Below are 22,337 nucleotides of genomic sequence, written 5' to 3'. Positions count from 1 at the left end.
GATGGAGTCTGCCAAAGATGCGGGATGTAATAGAGATGGAGTCTGCTGGAGGTGCGGGATGTAATAGAGATGGAGTCTGCCAAAGATGCGGGATGTAATAGAGATGGAGTCTGCCAAAGATGCGGGATGTAATAGAGAGTGAGTCTGCTGGAGGTGCGGGATGTAATAGAGATATAGAGTCTGCCGGAGGTGCGGGATGTAATAGAGATATAGAGTCTGCCGGGGGTGCGGGATGTAATAGAGATGGAGTCTGCCAGAGGTGCGGGATGTAATAGAGAGTGAGTCTGCTGGACGTTCGGGATGTAATAGAGAGCGAGTCTGCCGGAGGTGCGGGATGTAATAGAGATCGAGTCTGCTGGAGGTGCGTGATGTAATAGAGATCGAGTCTGCCGGAGGTGCGGGATGTAATAGAGAGCGAGTCTGCCGGAGGTGTGGAATGTAATAGAGAGCGAGGCTGCCTGAGGTGCGGGACATAAAAGAGATGGAGTCTACCTGAGGTTCGGGATGTAATAAAGAGCGAGTCTGCCAGAGGTGCGGGATGTAATAGAGAGCGAGTCTGCCGGAGGTGCGGGATGTAACAGAGAGCGAGTCTGCCGGAGGTGCGGGATGTAATAGAGAGTGAGTCTGCCGGAGGTTCGGGATGTAATAGAGAGCGAGTCTGCCGGAGGTGCAGGAAGTAATAGAGAGTGAGTCTGCCGGAGGTTCGGGATGTAATAGAGAGCGAGTCTGCCGGAAGTGCGGGATGTAATAGAGATCGAGCCTGCCGGAGGTGCAGGATGTAATAGAGATATAGAGTCTGTCAGGGGTGCGGGATGTAATAGAGATGGAGTCTGCCGGAGGTGCAGGATGTAATAGAGATGGAGTCTGTCGGAGGAGCAGGATGTAATAGACATCGATTCTGCCGTAGGTGCTGGATGTAATAGACATCGACTCTGCCGGAGGTGCGAGATGTAATAGACATTGACTCTGCCGGAGGTGTGGAATGTAATAGAGAGCGAGTCTGCCGGAGGTGCGGGATGTAATAGACATCGACTCTGCCGGAGGTGCGGGATGTAATAGACATTGACTCTGCCGGAGGTGTGGGATGTAATAGAGAGCGAGTCTGCCGAAGGTGCGGGATGTAATAGAGAGCGAATCTGCCGGAGGTGCGGGATGTAATAGAGATCGGGTCTGCCGGAGGTGCAGGATGTAATAGAGATGGAGTCTGCCAAAGATGCGGGATGTAATAGAGATAGAGTCTGCCGGAGGTGCGGGATGCAATAGAGAGCGAGTCTGCCTGAGGTGCGGGAAGTAATAGAGATCGTGTCTGCCGAAGGTGCGGGATGTAATAGAGAGCGAGTCTGCTGGAGGTGCGGGATGTAATAGAGATGGAGTCTGCCGGAGGTGCGCAATGTAATAGAGATCGTGTCTGCCGGAAGTGCGGGATGTAATAGAGAATGAGTCTGCCTGAGGTGCGGGATGTAATAGAGATCGTGTCTGCCGGAGGTGCGGGATGTAATAGAGAGTGAGTCTGCCGGAGGTGCGGGATGTAATAGAGATGGAGTCTGCCAAAGATGCGGGATGTAATAGAGATGGAGTCTGCTGGAGGTGCAGGATGTAATAGAGATGGAGTCTGCCGGAGGTGCGGGATGTAATAGAGAGCGAGTCTGCTGGAGGTGCGGGATGTAATAGAGATGGAGTCTGCCGGAGGTACGGGATGTAATAGAGATCGTGTCTGCCAGAGGTGCGGGATGTAATAGAGAACGAGTCTGCCTGAGGTGCGGGATGTAATAGAGATCGTGTCTGCCGGAGGTGCGGGATGTAATAGAGAGCGAATCTGCCGGAGGTGCGGGATGTAATAGAGATGGAGTCTGCCAAAGATGCGGGATGTAATAGAGATGGAGTCTGCTGGAGGTGCAGGATGTAATAGAGATGGAGTCTGCCGGAGGTGCGGGATGTAATAGAGATAGAGTCTGCCGGAGGTGAGGGGTGTAATAGAGATGGAGACTGGCGCAGGTGCGGAATGTAATAGAGAGCGAGGCTGCCGAAGGTGCGGGATGCAATAGAGAGCGAGTCTGCCGGAGGTGCGGGATGTAATAGAGATCGGGTCTGCCGGAGGTGCAGGATGTAATAGAGATGGAGTCTGCCAAAGATGCAGGATGTAATAGAGATAGAGTCTGCCTGAGGTGCAGGATGTAATAGAGATCGTGTCTGCCGGAGGTGCGGGATGTAATAGAGAGCGAGTCTGCTGGAGGTGCGGGATGTAATAGAGATGGAGTCTGCCGGAGGTGCGCGATGTAATAGAGATCGTGTCTGCCGGAGGTGCGGGATGTAATAGAGAACAAGTCTGCCTGAGGTGCGGGATGTAATAGAGATCGTGTCTGCCGGAGGTGCGGGATGTAATAGAGAGCGAGTCTGCCGGAGGTGAGGGATGTAATAGAGATGGAGTCTGCCAAAGATGCGGGATGTAATAGAGATGGAGTCTGCTGGAGGTGCAGGATGTAATAGAGATGGAGTCTGCCGGAGGTGCCGGATGTAATAGAGAGCGAGTCTGCCGGAGGTGCGGGATGTTATAGAGATGGAGTCTGCCGGAGGTGCAGGATGTAATAGAGATCATGTCTGCCGGAGGTGAGGGATATAATAGAGAGTGAGTCTGCCTGAGGTGCGGGATGTAATAGAGATCGTGTCTGCCGGAGGTGCGGGATGTAATAGAGAGCGAGTCTGCCGGAGGTGCGGGATGTAATAGAGATGGAGTCTGCCGGAGGTACGGGATTTAATAGAGATCGTGTCTGCCGGAGGTGCGGGATGTAATAGAGATGGAGTCTGCCAAAGATGCGGGATGTAATAGAGATGGAGTCTGCTGGAGGTTTGGGATGTAATAGAGATGGAGTCTGCCAAAGATGCGGGATGTAATAGAGATGGAGTCTGCCAAAGATGCGGGATGTAATAGAGAGTGAGTCTGCTGGAGGTGCGGGATGTAATAGAGATATAGAGTCTGCCGGAGGTGCGGGATGTAATAGAGATATAGAGTCTGCCGGGGGTGCGGGATGTAATAGAGATGGAGTCTGCCAGAGGTGCGGGATGTAATAGAGAGTGAGTCTGCCGGACGTTCGGGATGTAATAGAGAGCGAGTCTGCCGGAGGTGCGGGATGTAATAGAGATCGAGTCTGCCGGAGGTGCGGGATGTAATAGAGATCGAGTCTGCCGGAGGTGCGGGATGTAATAGAGATCGAGTCTGCCGGAGGTGCGGGATGTAATAGAGAGCGAGTCTGCCGGAGGTGTGGAATGTAATAGAGAGCGAGTCTGCCTGAGGTGCGGGAAATAATAGAGATGGAGTCTACCTGAGGTTCGGGATGTAATAAAGAGCGAGTCTGCCAGAGGTGCGGGATGTAATAGAGAGCGAGTCTGCCGGAGGTGCGGGATGTAACAGAGAGCGAGTCTGCCGGAAGTGCGGGATGTAATAGAGAGTGAGTCTGCCGGAGGTTCGGGATGTAATAGAGAGCGAGTCTGCCGGAGGTGCAGGAAGTAATAGAGAGTGAGTCTGCCGGAGGTTCGGGATGTAATAGAGAGCGAGTCTGCCGGAAGTGCGGGATGTAATAGAGATCGAGTCTGCCGGAGGTGCAGGATGTAATAGAGATATAGAGTCTGTCGGGGGTGCGGGATGTAATAGAGATGGAGTCTGCCGGAGGTGCAGGATGTAATAGAGATCGAGTCTGCCGGAGGTGCGGGATGTAATAGAGATCAAGTCTGCGGGGGGTGCGGGATGTAAGAGAGATAGAGTCTGCCGGAGGTGCGGGATGTAATAGTGATCGACTCTGCGGGAGGTGCGGGATGTAATAGAGATTGAGTCTGCCGGAGGTGCGGGATGTAATAGAGATCGAGTCTGCCGGATGAGCAGGATGTAAAAGACATCGATTCTGCCGGAGGTGCTGGATGTAATAGAGATCGAGTCTGCCGGAGGTGCGGAATGTAATAGACATCGACTCTGCCAGAGGTGCGGGATGTAATAGACATCGACTCTGCTGGAGGTGTGGGATGTAACAGAGAGCGAGTCTGCCGTAGGTGCGGGATGTAGTAGACATCGACTCTGCCGGAGGTGCGGGATGTAATAGAGATGGAGTCTGCCGGAGGTGCGCGATGTAATAGAGAGCGTGTCTGCCGGAGGTGCGGGATGTAATAGAGATCGAGTCTGCCGGAGGTGCGGGATGGAATAGAGATGGAGTCTGCCAAAGATGCGGGATGTAATAGAGAGTGAGTCTGCTGGAGGTGCGGGATGTAATAGAGATATAGAGTCTGCCGGAGGTGCGGGATGTAATAGAGATATAGAGTCTGCCGGGGGTGCGGGATGTAATAGAGATGGAGTCTGCCAGAGGTGCGGGATGTAATAGAGAGTGAGTCTGCCGGACGTTCGGGATGTAATAGAGAGCGAGTCTGCCAGAGGTGCGGGATGTAATAGAGATCGAGTCTGCCTGAGGTGCGGGATGTAATAGAGATCGAGTCTGCCGGAGGTGCGGGATGTAATAGAGAGCGAGTCTGCCTGAGGTGCGGGATATAATAGAGATGGAGTCTACCTGAGGTTCGGGATGTAATAAAGAGCGAGTCTGCCAGAGGTGCGGGATGTAATAGAGAGCGAGTCTGCCGGAGGTGCGGGATGTAATAGAGAGCGAGTCTGCCGGAGAAGCGGGATGTAATAGAGAGTGAGTCTGCCGGAGGTTCGGGATGTAATGGAGAGCGAGTCTGCCGGAGGTGCAGGATGTAATAGAGAGTGAGTCTGCCGGATGTTCGGGATGTAATAGAGAGCGAGTCTGCCGGAAGTGCGGGATGTAATAGAGATCGAGTCTGCCGGAAGTGCAGGATGTAATAGAGATATAGAGTCTGTCAGGGGTGCGGGATGTAATAGAGATGGAGTCTGCCGGAGGTGCAGGATGTAATAGAGATCGAGTCTGCCGGAGGTGCGGGATGTAATAGAGATCAAGTCTGCGGGGGGTGCGGGATGTAATAGAGATCGAGTCTGCCCGAGGTGCGGGATGTAATAGTGATCGACTCTGCGGGAGGTGCGGGATGTAATAGAGATTGAGTCTGCTGGAGGTGCGGGATGTAATAGAGATCGAGTCTGCCGGAGGAGCAGGATGTAATAGACATCGATTCTGCCGTAGGTGCTGGATGTAATAGAGATCGAGTCTGCCAGAGGTGCGGAATGTAATAGACATCGACTCTGCCGGAGGTGCGGGATGTAATAGACATCGACTCTGCCGGAGGTGTGGGATGTAATAGAGAGTGAGTCTGCCGGAGGTGCGGGATGTAATAGACATCGACTCTGCCGGAGGTGCGGGATGTAATAGACATCGACTCTGCCGGAGGTGCGGGATGTAATAGACATTGACTCTGCCGGAGGTGTGGGATGTAATAGAGAGCGAGTCTGCCGAAGGTGCGGGATGTAATAGAGAGCGAGTCTGCCGGAGGTGCGGGATGTAATAGAGATCGGGTCTGCCGGAGGTGCAGGATGTAATAGAGATGGAGTCTGCCAAAGATGCGGGATGTAATAGAGATAGAGTCTGCCGGAGGTGCGGGATGCAATAGAGAGCGAGTCTGCCTGAGGTGCGGGATGTAATAGAGATCGTGTCTGCCGGAGGTACGGGATGTAATAGAGATCAAGTCTGCGGGGGGTGCGGGATGTAATAGAGATCGAGTCTGCCCGAGGTGCGGGATGTAATAGTGATCGACTCTGCGGGAGGTGCGGGATGTAATAGAGATTGAGTCTGCTGGAGGTGCGGGATGTAATAGAGATCGAGTCTGCCGGAGGAGCAGGATGTAATAGACATCGATTCTGCCGTAGGTGCTGGATGTAATAGAGATCGAGTCTGCCAGAGGTGCGGAATGTAATAGACATCGACTCTGCCGGAGGTGAGGAATGTAATAGACATCGACTCTGCCGGAGGTGTGGGATGTAATAGAGAGCGAGTCTGCCGGAGGTGCGGGATGTAATAGACATCGACTCTGCCGGAGGTGCGGGATGTAATAGACATCGACTCTGCCGGAGGTGCGGGATGTAATAGACATTGACTCTGCCGGAGGTGTGGGATGTAATAGAGAGCGAGTCTGCCGAAGGTGCGGGATGTAATAGAGAGCGAGTCTGCCGGAGGTGCGGGATGTAATAGAGATCGGGTCTGCCGGAGGTGCAGGATGTAATAGAGATGGAGTCTGCCAAAGATGCGGGATGTAATAGAGATAGAGTCTGCCGGAGGTGCGGGATGCAATAGAGAGCGAGTCTGCCTGAGGTGCGGGATGTAATAGAGATCGTGTCTGCCGGAGGTACGGGATGTAATAGAGATCGTGTCTGCCAGAGGTGCGGGATGTAATAGAGAACGAGTCTGCCTGAGGTGCGGGATGTAATAGAGATCGTGTCTGTCGGAGTTGCGGGATGTAATAGAGAGCGAGTCTGCCGGAGATGCGGGATGTAATAGAGATGGAGTCTGCCAAAGATGCGGGATGTAATAGAGATGGAGTTTGCTGGAGGTGCAGGATGTAATAGAGATGGAGTCTGCCGGAGGTGCGGGATGTAATAGAGATAGAGTCTGCCGGAGATGAGGGGTGTAATAGAGATGGAGACTGGCGCAGGTGCGGAATGAAATAGAGATCGTGTCTGCCGGAGGTGCGGGATGTAATAGAGAGCGAGTCTGCTGGAGGTGCAGGATGTAATAGAGATCGACTCTGCGGGAGGTGCGGGATGTAATAGAGATTGAGTCTGCCGGAGGTGCGGGATGTAATAGAGATCGAGTCTGCCGGAGGTGCAAGATGTAATAGACATCGATTCTGCCGGAGGTGCGGGATGTAATAGAGATCGAGTCTGCCGGAGGTGCGGGATGCAATAGAGATCGAGTCTGCCGGAGGTGCGGGATGTAATAGAGATGGAGTCTGCTGGAGGTGTGGGGTGTAATAGAGATGGAGTCTGCCAAAGATGCGGGATGTAATAGAGATGTAGTCTGCCGGAGGTGCGGGATGTAATAGAGATGGAGTCTGCCAGAGGTGTGGGATATATTAGAGATCGGAGGTGCGGGATGTAATAGACATCGATTCTGCCGGAGGTTTGGGATGTAATAGAGATCGAGTCTGCCGGAAGTGCGGGATGTAATAGAGATCGAGTCAGCCGGAGGTTCGGGATGTAATAGAGATGGAGTCAGCCAGAGGTGAGGGATATAATAGAGATGGAGTCTGCCGGAGGTGCAGGATGCAATAGAGATGTAGTCTGCTGGAGGTGTGGGGTGTAATAGAGATGGAGTCTGCCAAAGATGCGGGATGTAATAGAGATGGAGTCTGCCAGAGGTGCGGGATGTAATAGAGATGGAGTCTGCCGGAGGTGCGGGATGCAAAAGAGATTGGAGTTGCTGGATGCAATAGAGATCGGAGGTGCTGGAAGTAATAGAGATGGAGTCTGCCGGAGGTGCAGGATGCAATAGAGATGGAGTCTGCTGGAGGTGTGGGGTGTAATAGAGATGGAGTCTGCCAAAGATGCGGGATGTAATAGAGATGGAGTCTGCAGGAGGTGCGGGATGCAATAGAGATCGGAGGTGTGGGATGCAATAGAGATCGGAGGTGTGGGATGTAATAGACATCGATTCTGCCGGAGCTGCGGGATGTAATAGAGATCGAGTCTGCCAGAGGTGCGGGATGTAATAGAGATGGAGTCTGCCGTAGGTGTGGGATATAATAGAGATGGAGTCTGCCGGAGGTGCGGGATGTAATAGAGATCATTTCTGCTGGAGGTGCGGGATGTAATAGAGAACGAGTCTGCCTGAGGTGCGGGATGTAATAGAGATCGTGACTGCCGGAGGTGCTGGATGTAATAGAGAGCGAGTATGCCGGAGGTGCGGGATGTAATAGAGAAGGAGTCTGCTAAAGATGCGGGATGTAATAGAGATGGAGTCTGCCGGAGGTGCGGGATGTAATAGAGATCATGTCTGCCGGAGGTGAGGGATATAATAGAGAGTGAGTCTGCCTGAGGTGCGGGATGTAATAGAGATTGTGTCTGCCGGAGGTGCGGGATGTAATAGAGAGCGAGTCTGCCGGAGGTGCGGGATGTAATAGAGATGGAGTCTGCCGGAGGTACGGGATGTAATAGAGATCATGTCTGCCAGAGGTGCGGGATGTAATAGAGAACGAGTCTGCCTGAGGTGCGGGATGTAATAGAGATTGAGTCTGCTGGAGGAGCGGGATGTAATAGAGAGCGAGTCTGCCGGATGTGCGGGATGTAATAGAGATGGAGTCTGCCAAAGATGCGGGATGTAATAGAGATGGAGTCTGCTGGAGGTGCAGGATGTAATAGAGATGGAGTCTGCCGGAGGTGCGGGATGTAATAGATATAGAGTCTGCCGGAGGTGAGGGGTGTAATAGAGATGGAGACTGCCGCAGGTGTGGGATGTAATAGAGAGCGAGTCTGCCGGAGGTGCGGGATGTAATAGAGGATCGGGTCTGCTGGAGGTGCAGGATGTAATAGAGATGGAGTCTGCCAAAGATGCGGGATGTAATAGAGATAGAGTCTGCCGGAGGTGCGGGATGCAATAGAGAGCGAGTCTGCCTGAGGTGCGGGATGTAATAGAGATCGTGTCTGCCGGAGGTGCGGGATGTAATAGAAAGCGAGTCTGCTGGAGGTGCGGGATGTAATAGAGATGGAGTCTGCCGGAGGTGCGCGATGTAATAGAGATCGTGTATGCCGGAAGTGCGGGATGTAAGAGAGAACGAGTCTGCCTGAGGTGCGGGATGTAATAGAGATCGTGTCTGCCGGAGGTGCGTGATGTAATAGAGAGTGAGTCTGCCGGAGGTGCGGGATGTAATAGAGATGGAGTCTGCCAAAGATGCGGGATGTAATAGAGAGCGAGTCTGCCGGAGGAGCGGGATGTAATAGAGAGCGAGTCTGCCGGATGTGCGGGATGTAATAGAGATGGAGTCTGCCAAAGATGCGGGATGTAATAGAGATGGAGTCTGCTGGAGGTGCAGGATGTAATAGAGATGGAGTCTGCCGGAGGTGAGGGGTGTAATAGAGATGGAGACTGCCGCAGGTGCAAAATGTAATAGAGAGCGAAGCTGCCGAAGGTGCGGGATGTAATAAAGAGCGAGTCTGCCGGAGGTGTGGGATGTAATAGAGGATCGGGTCTGCCAGAGGTGCAGGATGTAATAGAGATGGAGTCTGCCAAAGATGCGGGATGTAATAGAGATAGAGTCTGCCGGAGGTGCGGGATGCAATAGAGAGCGAGTCTGCCTGAGGTGCGGGATGTAATAGAGATCGTGTCTGCCGGAGGTGCGGGATGTAATAGAGAGCGAGTCTGCTGGAGGTGCAGGATGTAATAGAGATGGAGTCTGCCAGAGGTGTGCGATGTAATAGAGATCGTGTATGCCGGAAGTGCGGGATGTAAGAGAGAACGAGTCTGCCTGAGGTGCGGGATGTAATAGAGATCATGTCTGCCGGAGGTGCGGGATGTAATAGAGAGTGAGTCTGCCGGAGGTGCGGGATGTAATAGAGATGGAGTCTGCCAAAGATGCGGGATGTAATAGAGAGCGAGTCTGCCGGAGGTGCGGGATGTAATAGAGATGGAGTCTGCCGGAGGTACGGGATGTAATAGAGATCGTGTCTGCCAGAGGTGCGGGATGTAATAGAGAACGAGTCTGCCTGAGGTGTGGGATGTAATAGAGATCGTGTCTGCCGGAGGAGCGGGATGTAATAGAGAGTGACTCTGCCGGCGGTGCGGGATGTAATAGAGATCGGGTCTGCCGGAGGTGCAAGATGTAATAGAGATGGAGTCTGCCAAAGATGCGGGATGTAGTAGAGATAGAGTCTGCCGGAGGTGCGGGATGCAATAGAGAGCGAGTCTGCCGGATGTGCGGGATGTAATAGAGATGGAGTCTGCCAAAGATGCGGGATGTAATAGAGATGGAGTCTGCTGGAGGTGCAGGATGTAATAGAGATGGAGACTGCCGCAGGTGCAAAATGTAATAGAGAGCGAGGCTGCCGAAGGTGCGGGATGTAATAGAGAGCGAGTCTGCCGGAGGTGTGGGATGTAATAGAGGATCGGGTCTGCCGGAGGTGCAGGATGTAATAGAGATGGAGTCTGCCAAAGATGCGGGATGTAATAGAGATAGAGTCTGCCGGAGGTGCGGGATGCAATAGAGAGCGAGTCTGCCTGAGTTGCGGGATGTAATAGAGATCGTGTCTGCCGGAGGTGCGGGATGTAATAGAGAGCGAGTCTGCTGGAGGTGCAGGATGTAATAGAGATGGAGTCTGCCAGAGGTGCGCGATGTAATAGAGATCGTGTATGCCGGAAGTGCGGGATGTAAGAGAGAACGAGTCTGCCTGAGGTGCGGTATGTAATAGAGATCATGTCTGCCGGAGGTGCGGGATGTAATAGAGAGTGAGTCTGCCGGAGGTGCGGGATGTAATAGAGATGGAGTCTGCCAAAGATGCGGGATGTAATAGAGAGCGAGTCTGCGGGAGGTGCGGGATGTAATAGAGATGGAGTCTGCCGGAGGTACGGGATGTAATAGAGATCGTGTCTGCCAGAGGTGCGGGATGTAATAGAGAACGAGTCTGCCTGAGGTGTGGGATGTAATAGAGATCGTGTCTGCCGGAGAAGCGGGATGTAATAGAAAGTGACTCTGCCGGAGGTGCGGGATGTAATAGAGATTGAGTCTGCCGGAGGTGCGGGATGTAATAGAGATCGAGTCTGCCGGAGGAGCAGGATGTAATAGACATCGATTCTGCCGGAGGTGCTGGATGTAATAGAGATCGAGTCTGCCGGAGGTGCGGAATGTAACAGACATCGACTCTGCCAGAGGTGCGGGATGTAATAAACATCGACTCTGCCGGAGGTGTGAGATGTAATAGAGAGCGAGTCTGCCGGAGGTGCGGGATGTAATAGACATCGACTCTGCCGGAGGTGTGGGATGTAATAGAGAGTGAGTCTGCCGAAGGTGCGGGATGTAATAGAGAGCGAGTCTGCCGGAGGTGCGGGATGTAATAGAGATCGGGTCTGCCGGAGGTGCAGGATGTAATAGAGATGGAGTCTGCCGGAGGTGCGGGATGCAATAGAGAGCGAGTCTGCCTGAGGTGCGGGATGTAATAGAGATCGTGTCTGCCGGAGGTGCGGGATGTAATAGAGAGCGAGTCTGCTGGAGGTGCGGGATGTAATAGAGATGTAGTCTGCCGGAGGTGCGCGATGTAATAGAGATCGTGTCTGCCGGAGGTGCGGGATGTAATAGAGAACGAGTCTGCCTGAGGTGCGGGATGTAATAGAGATCGTGTCTGCCGGAGGTGCGGATTTAATAGAGAGTGAGTCTGCCGGAGGTGCGGGATGTAATAGAGATGGAGTCTGCCAAAGATGTGGGATGTAATAGAGATGGAGTCTGCTGGAGGTGCAGGATGTAATAGAGATGGAGTCTGCCGGAGGTGCGGGATGTAATAGAGAGCGAGTCTGCCGGAGGTGCGGGATGTAATAGAGATGGAGTCTGCCAAAGGTACGGGATGTAATAGAGATCGTGTCTGCCAGAGGTACGGGATGTAATAGAGAACGAGTCTGCCTGAGGTGCGGGATGTAATAGAGATCGTGTCTGCCGGAGGTGCGGGATGTAATAGAGAGCGAGTCTGCCGGAGGTGCGGGATGTAATAGAGATGGAGTCTGCCAAAGATGCGGGATGTAAAAGAAATGTAGTCTGCTGGAGGTGCAGGATGTAATAGAGATGGAGTCTGCCGGAGGTGCGGGATGTAATAGAGATAGAGTCTGCCGGAGGTGAGGGGTGTAATAGAGATGGAGACTGGCGCAGGTGCAGAATGTAATAGAGAGCGAGGCTGCCGAAGGTGCGTAATGTAATAGAGAGCGAGGCAGCCGAAGGTGCGGATGTAATAGAGAGCGAGTCTGCAGGAGGTGCGGGTTGTAATAGAGATGGAGTCTGCCAAAGATGCGGGATGTAATAGAGATGGAGTCTGCTGGAGGTGCAGGATGTAATAGAGATCATGTCTGCCGGAGGTGAGGGATATAATAGAGAGTGAGTCTGCCTGAGGTGCGGGATGTAATAGAGATCGTGTCTGCCGGAGGTGCGGGATGTAATAGAGAGCGAGTCTGCCGGAGGTGCGGGATGTAATAGAGATGGAGTCTGCCGGAGGTACGGGATGTAATAGAGATCGTGTCTGCCAGAGGTGCGGGATGTAATAGAGAACGAGTCTGCCTGAGGTGCGGGATGTAATAGAGATCGAGTCTGCCGGAGGAGCGGGATGTAATAGAGAGCGAGTCTGCCGGAGGTGCGGGATGTAATAGAGATGGAGTCGGCCAAAGATGCGGGATGTAATAGAGATGGAGTCTGCTGGAGGTGCAGGATGTAATAGAGATGGAGTCTGCCGGAGGTGCGGGATATAATATATATAGAGTCTGCCGGAGGTGAGGGGTGTAATAGAGATGGAGACTGCCGCAGGTGCGGAATGTAATAGAGAGCGAGGCTGCCGAAGGTGCGGGATGTAATAGAGAGCGAGTCTGCCGGAGGTGCGGGATGTAATAGAGGATCGGGTCTGCCGGAGGTGCAGGATGTAATAGAGATGGAGTCTGCCAAAGATGCGGGATGTAATAGAGATAGAGTCTGCCGGAGGTGCGGGATGCAATAGAGAGCGAGTCTGCCTGAGGTGCGGGATGTAATAGAGATCGTGTCTGCCGGAGGTGCGGGATGTAATAGAGAGCGAGTCTGCTGGAGGTGCGGTATGTAATAGAGATGGAGTCTGCCGGAGGTGCACGATGTAATAGAGATCGTGTCTGCTGGAGGTGCGGGATGTAATAGAGAACGAGTCTGCCTGAGGTGCGGGATGTAATAGAGATCGTGTCTGCCGGAGGTGCGGGATGTAATAGAGAGTGAGTCTGCCGGAGGTGCGGGATGTAATAGAGATGGAGTCTGCCAAAGATGCGGGATGTAATAGAGATGGAGTCTGCTGGAGTTGCAGGATGTAATAGAGATGGAGTCTGCCGGAGGTGCGGGATGTAATAGAGAGCGAGTCTGCCGGAGGTGCAGGATGTAATAGAGATGGAGTCTGCTGGAGGTACGGGATGTAATAGAGATCGTGTCTGCCAGAGGTGCGGGATGTAATAGAGAACGAGTCTGCCTGAGGTGCGGGATGTAATAGAGATCGTGTCTGCCGGAGTTGCGGGATGTAATAGAGAGCGAGTCTGCCGGAGGTGCGGGATGTAATAGAGATGGAGTCTGCCAAAGAAGCGGGATGTAATAGAGATGGAGTCTGCTGGAGGTGCAGGATGTAATAGAGATGGAGTCTGCCGGAGGTGCGGGATGTAATAGAGATAGAGTCTGCCGGAGGTGAGGGGTGTAATAGAGATGGAGACTGGCGCAGGTGCGGAATGTAATAGAGAGCGAGGCTGCCGAAGGTGCGGGATGTAATAGAGAGCGAGTCTACCGGAGGTGCGGGATGTAATAGAGATCGGGTCTGCCGGAGGTGCAGGATGTAATAGAGATGGAGTCTGCCAAAGATGCGGGATGTAATAGAGATAGAGTCTGCCGGAGGTGCGGGATGCAATAGAGAGCGAGTCTGCCTGAGGTGCGGGATGTAATAGAGATCGTGTCTGCCGGAGGTGCGGGATGTAATAGAGAGCGAGTCTGCCGGAGGTGCGGGATGTAATAGAGAGTGAATCTGCCGGAGGTTTGGGATGTAATAGAGAGCGAGTCTGCCGGAGGTGCAGGAAGTAATAGAGAGTGAGTCTGCCGGAGGTTCGGGATGTAATAGAGAGCGAGTCTGCCGGAAGTGCGGGATGTAATAGAGATCGAGCCTGCAGGAGGTGCAGGATGTAATAGAGATATAGAGTCTGTCGGGGGTGCGGGATTTAATAGAGATGGAGTCTGCCGGAGGTGCAGGATGTAATAGAGATGGAGTCTGCCGGAGGAGCAGGATGTAATAGACATCGATTCTGCCGTAGGTGCTGGATGTAATAGACATCGACTCTGCCGGAGGTGCGAGATGTAATAGACATTGACTCTGCCGGAGGTGTGGGATGTAATAGAGAGCGAGTCTGCCGGAGGTGCGGTATGTAATAGACATCGACTCTGCCGGAGGTGCGGGATGTAATAGACATTGACTCTGCCGGAGGTGTGGGATGTAATAGAGAGCGAGTCTGCCGAAGGTGCGGGATGTAATAGAGAGCGAATCTGCCGGAGGTGCGGGATGTAATAGAGATCGGGTCTGCCGGAGGTGCAGGATGTAATAGAGATGGAGTCTGCCAAAGATGCGGGATGTAATAGAGATAGAGTCTGCCGGAGGTGCGGGATGCAATAGAGAGCGAGTCTGCCTGAGCTGCGGGATGTAATAGAGATCGTGTCTGCCGAAGGTGCGGGATGTAATAGAGAGCGAGTCTGCTGGAGGTGCGGGATGTAATAGAGATGGAGTCTGCCGGAGGTGCGCAATGTAATAGAGATCGTGTCTGCCGGAAGTGCGGGATGTAATAGAGAATGAGTCTGCCTGAGGTGCGGGATGTAATAGAGATCGTGTCTGCCGGAGGTGCGGGATGTAATAGAGAGTGAGTCTGCCGGAGGTGCGGGATGTAATAGAGATGGAGTCTGCCAAAGATGCGGGATGTAATAGAGATGGAGTCTGCTGGAGGTGCAGGATGTAATAGAGATGGAGTCTGCCGGAGGTGCGGGATGTAATAGAGAGCGAGTCTGCTGGAGGTGCGGGATGTAATAGAGATGGAGTCTGCCGGAGGTACGGGATGTAATAGAGATCGTGTCTGCCAGAGGTGCGGGATGTAATAGAGAACGAGTCTGCCTGAGGTGCGGGATGTAATAGAGATCGTGTCTGCCGGAGGTGCGGGATGTAATAGAGAGCGAGTCTGCCGGAGGTGCGGGATGTAATAGAGATGGAGTCTGCCAAAGATGCGGGATGTAATAGAGATGGAGTCTGCTGGAGGTGCAGGATGTAATAGAGATGGAGTCTGCCGGAGGTGCGGGATGTAATAGAGATAGAGTCTGCCGGAGGTGAGGGGTGTAATAGAGATGGAGACTGGCGCAGGTGCGGAATGTAATAGAGAGCGAGGCTGCCGAAGGTGCGGGATGTAATAGAGAGCGAGTCTGCCGGAGGTGCGGGATGTAATAGAGATCAGGTCTGCCTGAGGTGCAGGATGTAATAGAGATCGTGTCTGCCGGAGGTGCGGGATGTAATAGAGAGCGAGTCTGCTGGAGGTGCGGGATGTAATAGAGATGGAGTCTGCCGGAGGTGCGCGATGTAATAGAGATCGTGTCTGCCGGAGGTGCGGGATGTAATAGAGAACAAGTCTGCCTGAGGTGCGGGATGTAATAGAGATCGTGTCTGCCGGAGGTGCGGGATGTAATAGAGAGCGAGTCTGCCGGAGGTGAGGGATGTAATAGAGATGGAGTCTGCCAAAGATGCGGGATGTAATAGAGATGGAGTCTGCTGGAGGTGCAGGATGTAATAGAGATGGAGTCTGCCGGAGGTGCCGGATGTAATAGAGAGCGAGTCTGCCGGAGGTGCGGGATGTAATAGAGATGGAGTCTGCCGGCGGTGCAGGATGTAATAGAGATCATGTCTGCCGGAGGTGAGGGATATAATAGAGAGTGAGTCTGCCTGAGGTGCGGGATGTAATAGAGATCGTGTCTGCCGGAGGTGCGGGATGTAATAGAGAGCGAGTCTGCCGGAGGTGCGGGATGTAATAGAGATGGAGTCTGCCGGAGGTACGGGATGTAATAGAGATCGTGTCTGCCGGAGGTGCGGGATGTAATAGAGATGGAGTCTGCCAAAGATGCGGGATGTAATAGAGATGGAGTCTGCTGGAGGTGCGGGATGTAATAGAGATGGAGTCTGCCAAAGATGCGGGATGTAATAGAGATGGAGTCGGCCAAAGATGCGGGATGTAATAGAGAGTGAGTCTGCTGGAGGTGCGGGATGTAATAGAGATATAGAGTCTGCCGGAGGTGCGGGATGTAATAGAGATATAGAGTCTGCCGTGGGTGCGGGATGTAATAGAGATGGAGTCTGCCAGAGGTGCGGGATGTAATAGAGAGTGAGTCTGCCGGACGTTCGGGATGTAATAGAGAGCGAGTCTGCCGGAGGTGCGGGATGTAATAGAGATCGAGTCTGCCGGAGGTGCGGGATGTAATAGAGATCGAGTCTGCCGGAGGTGCGGGATGTAATAGAGAGCGAGTCTGCCGGAGGTGTGGAATGTAATAGAGAGCGAGTCTGCCTGAGGTGCGGGAAATAATAGAGATGGAGTCTACCTGAGGTTCGGGATGTAATAAAGAGCGAGTCTGCCAGAGGTGCGGGATGTAATAGAGAGCGAGTCTGCCGGAGGTGCGGGATGTAACAGAGAGCGAGTCTGCCGGAGGTGCGGGATGTAATAGAGAGTGAGTCTGCCGGAGGTTCGGGATGTAATAGAGAGCGAGTCTGCCGGAGGTGCAGGAAGTAATAGAGAGTGAGTCTGCCGGAGGTTCGGGATGTAATAGAGAGCAAGTCTGCCGGAAGTGCGGGATGTAATAGAGATCGAGTCTTCCGGAGGTGCAGGATGTAATAGAGATATAGAGTCTGTCAGGGGTGCGGGATGTAATAGAGATGGAGTCTGCCGGAGGTGCAGGATGTAATAGAGATCGAGTCTGCCGGAGGTGCGGGATGTAATAGAGATCAAGTCTGCGGGGGGTGCGGGATGTAAGAGAGATCGAGTCTGCCGGAGGTGCGGGATGTAATAGTGATCGACTCTGCGGGAGGTGCGGGATGTAATAGAGATTGAGTCTGCCGGAGGTGCGGGATGTAATAGAGATCGAGTCTGCCGGATGAGCAGGATGTAAAAGACATCGATTCTGCCGGAGGTGCTGGATGTAATAGAGATCGAGTCTGCCGGAGGTGCGGAATGTAATAGACATCGACTCTGCCAGAGGTGCGGGATGTAATAGACATCGACTCTGCCGGAGGTGTGGGATGTAACAGAGAGCGAGTCTGCTGTAGGTGCGGGATGTAATAGAGAGCGAGTCTGCCGGAGGTGCGGGATGTAATAGAGATCGGGTCTGCCGGAGGTGCAGGATGTAATAGAGATGGAGTCTGCCGGAGGTGCGGGATGTAATAGAGATGGAGTCTGCCAAAGATGCGGGATGTAATAGAGATGGAGTCTGCTGGAGGTGCAGGATGTAAAAGAGATGGAGTCTGCCGGAGGTGCGGGATGTAATAGAGAGCGAGTCTGCCGGAGGTGCGGGATGTAATAGAGATGGAGTCTGCCGGAGGTGCGGGATGTAATAGAGATGGAGTCTGCCGGAGGTGCGGGATGTAATAGAGAGCGTGTCTGCCGGAGGTGCGGGATGTAATAGAGATCGAGTCTGCCGGAGGTGCGGGATGTAATAGAGATGGAGTCTGCCAAAGATGCGGGATGGAATAGAGATGGAGTCTGCCAAAGATGCGGGATGTAATAGAGAGTGAGTCTGCTGGAGGTGCGGGATGTAATAGAGATATAGAGTCTGCCGGAGGTGCGGGATGTAATAGAGATATAGAGTCTGCCGGGGGTGCGGGATGTAATAGAGATGGAGTCTGCCAGAGGTGCGGGATGTAATAGAGAGTGAGTCTGCCGGACGTTCGGGATGTAATAGAGAGCGAGTCTGCCAGAGGTGCGGGATGTAATAGAGATCGAGTCTGCCTGAGGTGCGGGATGTAATAGAGATCGAGTCTGCCGGAGGTGCGGGATGTAATAGAGAGCGAGTCTGCCTGAGGTGCGGGATATAACAGAGATGGAGTCTACCTGAGGTTCGGGATGTAATAAAGAGCGAGTCTGCCAGAGGTGCGGGATGTAATAGAGAGCGAGTCTGCCGGAGGTGCGGGATGTAATAGAGAGCGAGTCTGCCGGAGAAGCGGGATGTAATAGAGAGTGAGTCTGCCGGAGGTTCGGGATGTAATGGAGAGCGAGTCTGCCGGAGGTGCAGGATGTAATAGAGAGTGAGTCTGCCGGAGGTTCGGGATGTAATAGAGAGCGAGTCTGCCGGAAGTGCGGGATGTAATAGAGATCGAGTCTGCCGGAGGTGCAGGATGTAATAGAGATATAGAGTCTGTCAGGGGTGCGGGATGTAATAGAGATGGAGTCTGCCGGAGGTGCAGGATGTAATAGAGATCGAGTCTGCCGGAGGTGCGGGATGTAATAGAGATCAAGTCTGCGGGGGGTGCGGGATGTAATAGAGATCGAGTCTGCCCGAGGTGCGGGATGTAATAGTGATCGACTCTGCGGGAGGTGCGGGATGTAATAGAGATTGAGTCTGCTGGAGGTGCGGGATGTAATAGAGATCGAGTCTGCCGGAGGAGCAGGATGTAATAGACATCGATTCTGCCGTAGGTGCTGGATGTTTTAGAGATCGAGTCTGCCAGAGGTGCGGAATGTAATAGACATCGACTCTGCCGGAGGTGCGGGATGTAATAGACATCGACTCTGCCGGAGGTGTGGGATGTAATAGAGAGCGAGTCTGCCGGAGGTGCGGGATGTAATAGACATCGACTCTGCCGGAGGTGCGGGATGTAATAGACATCGACTCTGCCGGAGGTGCGGGATGTAATAGACATTGACTCTGCCGGAGGTGTGGGATGTAATAGAGAGCGAGTCTGCCGAAGGTGCGGGATGTAATAGAGAGCGAGTCTGCCGGAGGTGCGGGATGTAATAGAGATCGGGTCTGCCGGAGGTGCAGGATGTAATAGAGATGGAGTCTGCCAAAGATGCGGGATGTAATAGAGATAGAGTCTGCCGGAGGTGCGGGATGCAATAGAGAGCGAGTCTGCCTGAGGTGCGGGATGTAATAGAGATCGTGTCTGCCGGAGGTACGGGATGTAATAGAGATCAAGTCTGCGGGGGGTGCGGGATGTAATAGAGATCGAGTCTGCCCGAGGTGCGGGATGTAATAGTGATCGACTCTGCGGGAGGTGCGGGATGTAATAGAGATTGAGTCTGCTGGAGGTGCGGGATTTAATAGAGATCGAGTCTGCCAGAGGAGCAGGATGTAATAGACATCGATTCTGCCGTAGGTGCTGGATGTAATAGAGATCGAGTCTGCCAGAGGTGCGGAATGTAATAGACATCGACTCTGCCGGAGGTGCGGGATGTAATAGACATCGACTCTGCCGGAGGTGTGGGATGTAATAGAGAGCGAGTCTGCCGGAGGTGCGGGATGTAATAGACATCGACTCTGCCAGAGGTGCGGGATGTAATAGACATCGACTCTGCCGGAGGTGCGGGATGTAATAGATATTGACTCTGCCGGAGGTGTGGGATGTAATAGAGAGCGAGTCTGCCGAAGGTGCGGGATGTAATAGAGAGCGAGTCTGCCGGAGGTGCGGGATGTAATAGTGATCGGGTCTGCCGGAGGTGCAGGATGTAATAGAGATGGAGTCTGCCAAAGATGCGGGATGTAATAGAGATAGAGTCTGCCGGAGGTGCGGGATGCAATAGAGAGCGAGTCTGCCTGAGGTGCGGGATGTAATAGAGATCGTGTCTGCCGGAGGTACGGGATGTAATAGAGATCGTGTCTGCCAGAGGTGCGGGATGTAATAGAGAACGAGTCTGCCTGAGGTGCGGGATGTAATAGAGATCGTGTCTGCCGGAGTTGCGGGATGTAATAGAGAGCGAGTCTGCCGGAGGTGCGGGATGTAATAGAGATGGAGTCTGCCAAAGATGCGGGATGTAATAGAGATGGAGTTTGCTGGAGGTGCAGGATGTAATAGAGATGGAGTCTGCCGGAGGTGCGGGATGTAATAGAGATAGAGTCTGCCGGAGGTGAGGGGTGTAATAGAGATGGAGACTGGCGCAGGTGCGGAATGAAATAGAGATCGTGTCTGCCGGAGGTGCGGGATGTAATAGAGAGCGAGTCTGCTGGAGGTGCGGGATGTAATAGAGATCGAGTCTGCCGGAGGTGCAGGATGTAATAGAGATCGACTCTGCGGGAGGTGCGGGATGTAATAGAGATTGAGTCTGCCGGAGGTGCGGGATGTAATAGAGATCGAGTCTGCCGGAGGTGCAGGATGTAATAGACATCGATTCTGCCGGAGGTGCGGGATGTAATAGAGATCGAGTCTGCCGGAGGTGCGGGATGTAATAGACATCGACTCTGCCGGAGGTGCGGGATGTAATAGACATCGCCTCTGCCGGAGGTGCGGGATGTAATAGAGATATAGAGTCTGCCGAAGGTGCGAGATGTAATAGAGATATAGAGTCTGCCGGAGGTGCGGGATGTAATAGAAATATAGAGTCTGCCGGAGGTGCGGGATGCAATAGAGATCGGAGGTGCGGGATGTAATAGAGATAGAGAGTGCCGGAGGTGCGGGATGTAATAGAGATCGAGTCTGCTGGAGGTGCGGGAAGCAATAGAGATCGAGTCTGCCGGAGGTGCGGGATGTAATAGAGATGGAGTCTGCTGGAGGTGTGGGGTGTAATAGAGATGGAGTCTGCCAAAGATGCGGGATGTAATAGAGATGTAGTCTGCCGGAGGTGCGGGATGTAATAGAGATGGAGTCTGCCGGAGGTGTGGGATATATTAGAGATCGGAGGTGCGGGATGTAATAGACATCGATTCTGCCAGAGGTTCGGGATGTAATAGAGATCGAGTCTGCCGGAAGTGCGGGATGTAATAGAGATCGAGTCAGCTGGAGGTTCGGGATGTAATAGAGATGGAGTCAGCCAGAGGTGAGGGATATAATAGAGATGGAGTCTGCCGGAGGTGCAGGATGCAATAGAGATGTAGTCTGCTGGAGGTGTGGGGTGTAATAGAGATGGAGTCTGCCAAAGATGCGGGATGTAATAGAGATGGAGTCTGCCAGAGGTGCGGGATGTAATAGAGATGGAGTCTGCCGGAGGTGCAGGATGCAATAGAGATGGAGTCTGCTGGAGGTGTGGGGTGTAATAGAGATGGAGTCTGCCAAAGATGCGGGATGTAATAGAGATGGAGTCTGCAGGAGGTGCGGGATGCAATAGAGATCGGAGGTGTGGGATGCAATAGAGATCGGAGGTGCGGGATGTAATAGACATCGATTCTGCCGGAGCTGCGGGATGTAATAGAGATCGAGTCTGCCAGAGGTGCGGGATGTAATAGAGATGGAGTCTGCCGTAGGTGTGGGATATAATAGAGATGGAGTCTGCCGGAGGTGCGGGATGTAATAGAGATCATTTCTGCTGGAGGTGCGGGATGTAATAGAGAACGAGTCTGCCTGAGGTGCGGGATGTAATAGAGATCGTGATTGCCGGAGGTGCGGGATGTAATAGAGAGCGAGTATGCCGGAGGTGCGGGATGTAATAGAGAAGGAGTCTGCTAAAGATGCGGGATGTAATAGAGATGGAGTCTGCCGGAGGTGCGGGATGTAATAGAGATCATGTCTGCCGGAGGTGAGGGATATAATAGAGAGTGAGTCTGCCTGAGGTGCGGGATGTAATAGAGATTGTGTCTGCCGGAGGTGCGGGATGTAATAGAGAGCGAGTCTGCCGGAGGTGCGGGATGTAATAGAGATGGAGTCTGCCGGAGGTACGGGATGTAATAGAGATCATGTCTGCCAGAGGTGCGGGATGTAATAGAGAACGAGTCTGCCTGAGGTGCGGGATGTAATAGAGATTGAGTCTGCTGGAGGAGCGGGATGTAATAGAGAGCGAGTCTGCCGGATGTGCGGGATGTAATAGAGATGGAGTCTGCCAAAGATGCGGGATGTAATAGAGATGGAGTCTGCCAAAGATGCGGGATGTAATAGAGAGTGAGTCTGCTGGAGGTGCGGGATGTAATAGAGATATAGAGTCTGCCGGAGGTGCGGGATGTAATAGAGATATAGAGTCTGCCGGGGGTGCGGGATGTAATAGAGATGGAGTCTGCCAGAGGTGCGGGATGTAATAGAGAGTGAGTCTGCCGGACGTTCGGGATGTAATAGAGAGCGAGTCTGCCGGAGGTGCGGGATGTAATAGAGATCGAGTCTGCCGGAGGTGCGGGATGTAATAGAGATCGAGTCTGCCGGAGGTGCGGGATGTAATAGAGAGCGAGTCTGCCGGAGGTGTGGAATGTAATAGAGAGCGAGTCTGCCTGAGGTGCGGGAAATAATAGAGATGGAGTCTACCTGAGGTTCGGGATGTAATAAAGAGCGAGTCTGCCAGAGGTGCGGGATGTAATAGAGAGCGAGTCTGCCGGAGGTGCGGGATGTAACAGAGAGCGAGTCTGCCGGAGGTGCGGGATGTAATAGAGAGTGAGTCTGCCGGAGGTTCGGGATGTAATAGAGAGCGAGTCTGCCGGAGGTGCAGGAAGTAATAGAGAGTGAGTCTGCCGGAGGTTCGGGATGTAATAGAGAGCGAGTCTGCCGGAAGTGCGGGATGTAATAGAGA

This window comes from Taudactylus pleione, unplaced genomic scaffold, assembly GCF_031769625.1.
Source record: "Taudactylus pleione unplaced genomic scaffold, aTauple2 ptg000862l, whole genome shotgun sequence".
NCBI classification, from domain to species: Eukaryota; Metazoa; Chordata; class Amphibia; order Anura; family Myobatrachidae; genus Taudactylus; species Taudactylus pleione.
This window is presented reverse-complemented; position numbering follows the sequence as displayed.